The 7,380-nt window shown below is 39.5% G+C and overlaps 1 pseudogene; it reads left to right on the top strand.

The window, feature by feature from the left end:
* The first annotated feature begins 1,371 nt into the window (after window positions 1-1,371).
* LOC147892410 (MFS-type transporter clz9-like) lies at window positions 1,372-5,999 on the top strand (annotated as a pseudogene).
* Window positions 6,000-7,380: the final 1,381 nt, after the last annotated feature.

Genomic DNA, 7,380 nt, shown 5'->3' with positions numbered 1-7,380 from the left:
AAGGTTCTAGCTATCCCTCAGCCAATGATGTCCACTATCAGTAGAGTCCAAGCCCCAAACCCATTGAAGAGGAAATTCTCTGTTCGAGACTATGACGTACTCCTACAGTAGAGTCATTGCACTAGAATATCATCGTCTCAATTTTGTAAGCATTTGGTGAGTGCTCCAAATGAAGATATGACATATTGGCCCGTACATATGATCTGAATTGAAATGGGTCATTTCTAGCTCTTGTGTGGCTTATTTCCACCGAATGATAGTTAGCTATGGTGCTTGGTTATAGCATCAATTTGTGTGCATTGCTAGCATCGATTATGTGCTCAAGTAGTTGCTTAGTTAGTATTTATTGGCTCTTGTTTGCTTTATTTTGTTCACTTAGCATCAAAGCTGCTCATTGAGCATCAAAGTTGCTCAGTTAGTATTGATTGTCTTTCTTCTTCTTTTTAAATAGGACAACTCCACACATTGTGTTCTATGTTTGCGAACACACATTTCTGTCTCTCAATACAGTGCCAACACACATTATTTTGTGTGTTTATCAACACACAACATGGCCTACTGATTTGTGTTTTTCAAGACAACAGTAATTGCATTGGTAACATGAGTACCATGAAAACTAGAAGCACCCAATCTTCTCTTAATGGAAGGAGCCGGCCTTCGCAGCGCCTATTTAGAAGGCCAAGAGTGTTACCAGACCCTCCAACCATGGTGGTTCATCCTTCAACAGCTGCACGTACAACCCCTCCAGCTGCTGCATGTGCAACCCCTCCAGCATTTACATGTGCAACCCCCCTAGCAAGACCTAATTGTACCAAGAAAAGGGTAGAGAGAGATTGGACTAAAAAGGACATGCATGATGCAATGGAGGCACATGAATGGAGGCACATGATAACGGATTGTCAATGCGAGCCTGCTCAAAACGGTGGGACATGAGTTGGTTTGCATTGGCTGCATGGTTGGAAGGAAGAACAACGAAAAAACACAAGGGACCAACACCTGTACTATCTAAACAAGAGGAGAAGGCATTATTAGAGTGGTGCTTTGGAATGCAAGAGTCGGGTCTAGGCATTACAGTTTATGATTTGAGCTTGAAGGTAGCTACTATATGCCAGACTCGGGCCACCCCATTCACAAATGGTGTTCTTGGCAAAAGTTGGTGGGATGGTTTCCACAAAAGACATCAGAGCTAGCATTCCGCGTTGGAGCTGCGTTGTAGAGCCACTTGATCACTCAAGAGCAGTGAGTCTCCGTCCTAAAATAGTTGCTTCATTTCATGACAACTTGGAGACAATGTACAATCTCCACCAATACCCACCTCATAACATATGGAATGCATATGAGACTGGGGTGCAAGTCTCCAAAGACAGAGGAATGAAAGTACTTGCTTGAAAAGGGTCAAGGCAAGTATATGGGCTAAGGCCTGATTCAAGGGAGTGGTGTACCATTCTTTGTTGTGTGAACGTAACTGGATTTGCCCTTCCGGGTTATTACATATTCAAAGGCAAGAAAGCAATTCGAAATTATCTAAGCCAATGTGAGGATGGGGCTATCATGTCAATGCAAAATAAGGCTTGGATGACTGGCCAATTGTTTGTTGCATGGCTTGAGCATTTCAAGAACTCCCTTCCAAATGGAGTCACACCAACCAACAAGCACCTGCTCATAATCGATGGGCATGGGAGCCACACTGGTTTGGATGTTGTGGCCAAGGCAGTTGAATGGGGTGTTGATATAGTGACATTGCCTGCACACACTTCTCACAAACTCCAGCCCCTTGATGTGTCGGTCTTCAAGTCTTTCAAGAGCAATTTCAACAAAGAGAGGTCGGTTTAGCTAATGAATAATTTTTGTCCCCAAGTTTCAAAGACAGATCTTGCTCCTACTCAGGTTCCAACCACACTAGAGGTTGATCCTACTTAGGTTCCAACCACACCAGAGAATACAGACTTGGAGGGAGCAACAGTGGTAGCCCTCAACAGCATGGGCATAACAATTCTTGTGCAGGAGAATCAAACCCTGAATGCACGAGTGGTGGACCTACTGCAAGTACCTTGTGAAAATGTGACCATTGCTAGGGTGCATGGAGAGGCGTATGTGGACTATAGCCATTCAATTATTCTAACATCTACTCAATATATAGATACCATGTGGGCCAAGAATGCAAAGAAGGTGAAGGTGGAGAGAATGAAAGAGGTAAGGAGGAGGCAAAAAGAGCTAAGGTAGAGGGAATCACAGCAAGCAAGAGTGGCCAAAGAAAAGCAGAGAATTGAGGAGCAACAAGCCAAGGCAGGTTGAAAGGCATGGGAGATTCAACAAGCCCAATTTGAGGTGAAATTGAGGGCAACTTTGTGGGGAGGTTTCCTCTGCATAGTGAGGGTCTTATCTCCATTTGCCTACTATAGAGCATCGCATGGCTCATGCCCATCGGTTTGAAGCTTCGAGGGCAAAGAGGGCAAACAATCAAATAATCTTGTATGCAGCCCCCAGTTACCATTGAAAGAGGAAGTTTTCAAATTCTCTTTTTTGAAGGCCAAACACAGAAATTGTGTGGAATGGTCTACTCTTGTGAATTAAGCATTGTAATTAGGCCGATTACTGTTTTGTACTGAGCCCCTTTTGGAAGCTTTATGCTCTATTGTGAGCTGTTTTCCCCACATGAGTGGAAGAGACAATTGAGATTTGGTATTGCAAGAACCCATCTTACTATTGCGAATCGAATCTGGGTGGAAAATATAGCTAGATTTAATTTTGTCTACGAGTATGAGTGCCCTTGTGAAATGCTTCTCAAGAGCAATTCTGATATCTAGGTCAATTGGCAGCCCTTGTTGCTTGCTGAATATAATAACAAAAAGAATAATCTCTAGAAAATCAAAAACAACAAAAATAAGCCACTTTCATGCCTACTAGAGCCAAACTGAAGTTTAATCTTATGGACATATAGAATGACAATGGTTTTATAATATAGAAGACACAATCTCATGATAGGGATTTGGTTCCTGCTACACACTATTTGGTATTAATGCCAAAAAAGAATCTCCATTTGGACTAAGCTCTAGCTGGATTTGCCCTCCAAAGCAGCATCTCATCATCAAGAAAGACAAAAGAGGCAGTCTAGGCTGCATACAAGTCTACTGTTATCATGATTGTCAGTGTCAATGCAACTGTTTCCACTGCTAGTAAAGTTTTAAGCAAGCAGCAAGGGTTGCCAAACTCAAATTGGGTGGGATTGGTTGTTGGAATTCCTGCACAACATGAGACTCTCTACATTGCGCTCTAGGTCCAAACTTTAGGAGCAAAAATAGCGTGCAGGTTCATGTAATCCAGTGGGTGGTCATAGGACATGCGATGGGCAAATTATGGACACAGAGGAGCAATAGAGCAAGGCCTTCTGTGGACTACTACTAGACCCAAGATGCCATATGAGTTAGAAGAGGGCATCATAGAGAGGAACACACGGTTGACGTCTCACCCCCTGAAATGGTTGACCATGCATCTGAGCCTTCAGTATTTTGGGCTTGAAGAGTCCACATCTTTGGAGGCATTGCATTGTTGTAGAGGCCCATGTCTGCATATTGAAGCACCCTCGCTTTTGCGCGTCGTATTTCGACAATCCTTCGAATGGACACTTCACAGTTGGTGAATTGCTCCCAAAGTTTTGCTGGAAGATGATCTCTGCACTGCAAAGGAATTCCCCACTCCAATTGCACAAAATCCACAGGGAAGCGGAATCTGGGCGCCTTGCAAGTTAGGGGGGCACAACACTGGCCCCTTTACCCTAGTCAGCCAACACCAATCCCATTGCCCAAATGGCCATAACCACTGTTGGTATGGCAATCCCATTAGACGTGTTGTTTATCTACATGCATCCCAAATCTAGTGTACAAGTAGGAGACTACACATTAGTGTTAGAAATGTTCACCACAAAAAGTAGAAATTGGATTTCTATGAGAGAATTATTACTCATAAGAATTTAGTTTCTGAGACAATTTATATATACTTCTCCTAGTCTAGTTTTATTGGACTCCATTTTTGGACTAATTGACTGGAGGAATAGGAAATTTGTTACATGCCTTTGTAAGATTAATTCATTTGAGGAAGCTTACATGTAGAATATTCCCTATAGAGAACTTTATGTGATCTTTCCTATAGTCCTTTGGGAGTATTAATAATACAAGAATGATTATCAAAGGATTGAAATGGTATATTTGAGAGTTAAGAAGGAATAATGGCAAAGTCTAGGGTATAAGAAAATGAACCTCCTTTGAAATTTTCTTCAGATTAGATCTTGCCATCTCTAGTACTTTACCTTTGAGCTAGATGCTTCATTTTGAAAATCAATTTTAGGTTTGTAGCATTGGCTCCCATGCAATTATTCATCAAGAGTATTTCTTCACCCTTGCCCTATATAAAATATTACACACTTTACTTACTATATTTACCATTCATTAATATTGGTGCAAGTTTCAAGGTTTAACATATTTATGACATAGTATTTTTTCAGCAAAACATGTGGATAAATTTGAGCTTTTATTGCTCTTGAATGAAGGAAAGAGACCCCTCATGGAAAAAGATATGTTGGAGGTCTTTTAAGTTCCTCTCAAGAGGGTTAGCTGAAAAATGCTTAATAGCACTTCATTCATTTTAAGAAAAAACGGATAGTAAGTTTTCATTTTATTTTATGGCCCCAACATAAGGGAGGATCTCACATGTAGTCTTTTTCTTCACTTGGGCTTTATGAAAGAAAATGGAGTTCTAGATTTGGCAGATTTGTGGTATAAGAAAATTATGCCTTTTGGGGTTTTAATACTTTTATTACCAAGAGGATTTACTTAGAAGAGTTTTCATTACCTTGCTTTCATCCATAATGACATTACTTTTACCAAGAAGATTTACTTAGAAGAGTTAATTTCATTACCTTGCTTTCATCCATAATGACATGAGAGCAGTGAATGGAATTTTACTTAATCCACCTTATGGCATTTGGAACTCTTATGTTATGTTTATGTCTAAACACTTTTTATGTGCACCATTTAGATTGTTTAATGCTATTACACATTTGATTTAATTTTCTTTCCCATATGCTATAATTGAAATTTCTTGGAATATGATAGTCTGTTTTTTCATATATGGCCCCAATATAGGAGAGCAACTTGCATGTCTTTCTGCATGTGGAATTCCTTACAATATTAAAGTATGGGGAATTGTGGATATTGGTACAAATAATTATGCATTTTTAGGATCACTCAAGAGGCTTGGCAATTTCTACCTTTTGAAAAACAAATCATGGGTAATTTGTTATGAATATGAGGCTATTAATTGGAATTATTACAATTTACCATGATTACAACAGGGCCATTGTTATTCTTTATGATAAGGCTTTGAGGAGCCATTCAAGACAAAATTCAGCCTCTTCAAAGTCTTAATTTTACTTTGTATTTCGATAAGCCTTGAGTTAATTTTGGAAAATTATAAATGCCAACCTTTGCCTTATTCTAGAATGCAAGAATGCTAAGATTTGAATTATGCAAATTTAGTTAGAGTGACAAGGATAACAACTATGTGCCAGCATTGAAGCCTAGCTTCCATACCTTAAATGAATTGTTTTAACTTTCATTTGGTTGTGATGGTGCCAGGTTAGTCGGCATACCTCTCCATCGAATTTGCATAGTTGATTTTTTGGCATGATTCGACAGATTGAGGGAAGGGCATCAGCAACTTCGAGGATCACTCTGTGAAGGATTATCTCCAACTATTGTTTTACAATAAAGACCTATTTTTTGGAGGCTTCTATTTTTTGGATTTTATAGTTTGACGATATGAGAAGGATTTTTAAGTGCACTTCCACCTTTGCATTTTCTGACAAGGGGTTTGATAATAATTTGATCACATTTTTATTTGTTTTTTTTTTAGTTGAATCCCACTTTAGCAATTTATCAAAAGGAGTTGGAGTGGAATTATAGATGCTTGAGTAGTCAGGCATTGTGTCAAAAGCCTTATAAAATGCACATAGCAATATTAAACATTTTGCTTTCATGCCTAGGCCTCCTCAATGACAATACTCAAGGTGGAGGTGTGATCCATCATTGCATCTACTTGGAAACCTACTTGCCTAATAGTTATGAATTCCTCAGGTTCCATAAACTAACTAATATCAAGTTGATGAGGCATAAATGTTGGACATGACATGCCCAATCCTAATGGTCCTATAGTTTTATGGGATCATGGGAGAGGGAGAAGGGAGAGAGGGTAAATTTAAGGTGTCAAAGGGGAGGGAAATATGGAGGGATAGAGGGGAAAAGTGCACAAAAGAGGTGAGTGGACCAAACGCTTTTGGGCATAGAAACTTGTGCCGTACATGGATATACTATACAAGTCATCTAAATGCAAATTTCTTGTTTGTCTCAACCTCCTAGATGTCACATAAAGTGCAGATCCATCTCACATGGAATTCCCTCTACTCATCCTACCTTAATATGTAGCTAGTGAGAAGATACTCAAAGCTACCCAATAGAGGTCCTTAGTACATGTGGGAGATATAGCATGGAGGATCAATAAACAACCCCATTGGGATTTGCAGGCATTAATCTCTAGAGAAATTGAGTTTTAACAAAGGCTCAAGGGGGTGCTACCTAAAAATATCTAAGAGGCCCTTTCTCATGGCAGAGCCGTGAAGTCTATGAGATCAAGGCTAACAATGGTAGCTTGTGCCATTTGAATGTTGTGGTGCTAAAGTCTCTTACTATATGCCGATATGTGACCATGGGAAAGACTAGTAGCCCCAAAATTTACTAGTAGGATATGATCTAGCTTGAAAGTGGAAATGGGGGAGGAGGGAAATTTAGAGGGAAAGAGAGGAAAACTAAGGTGTAGGACACACAACTAAAAAAATAGAGGAGACAGTGAAAGAGAGAGGGGGATGGAGAGGTTGACATAGAGGGTTTTGGGGAAGGCGTGTTTCTAAAACAAAATGAAAGGTGTGTATGTGTGCGTGCATGTGTGTGTTTCAACCTACATTTCTACTACCCTTTTACCTATCTCAATCAAACATCCTTGATACATTCAGAATCATATAGCTTTAATGTCCTTGCCTCATTCATTTCCTTAGTTTATTAGACAACTTCAAATGTACTATTTGTAATTGCAAGAAACACACCCCTTTTATAGGAATTCTCCAAAGTCGCTTAAATCTCAAGTCCTACTGTTCCCCATATAATTGGATCGAAAAATATTATAACTCATTATATTGGCTTTTTTGGAAGTAAAGATTCCATACTATTTAGCAACTAAATATAAGTTGGAAGGGGATTACAAGGTGTCCCAATTCATTACCTAGCAATCTTCCTTTTTTTTAAAAATCCTTGCAATCATTTCTGATGGAAG

Source organism: Dipteris shenzhenensis, chromosome 16, assembly GCF_047967505.1.
Source record: "Dipteris shenzhenensis isolate YYH24624 ecotype China chromosome 16, Dip_SZ_1.0, whole genome shotgun sequence".
In the NCBI taxonomy this organism is placed as follows: Eukaryota; Viridiplantae; Streptophyta; class Polypodiopsida; order Gleicheniales; family Dipteridaceae; genus Dipteris; species Dipteris shenzhenensis.
The sequence above is the reverse complement of the archived record's forward strand: the minus strand, read 5'-3'. Positions and strand labels throughout refer to the sequence as shown.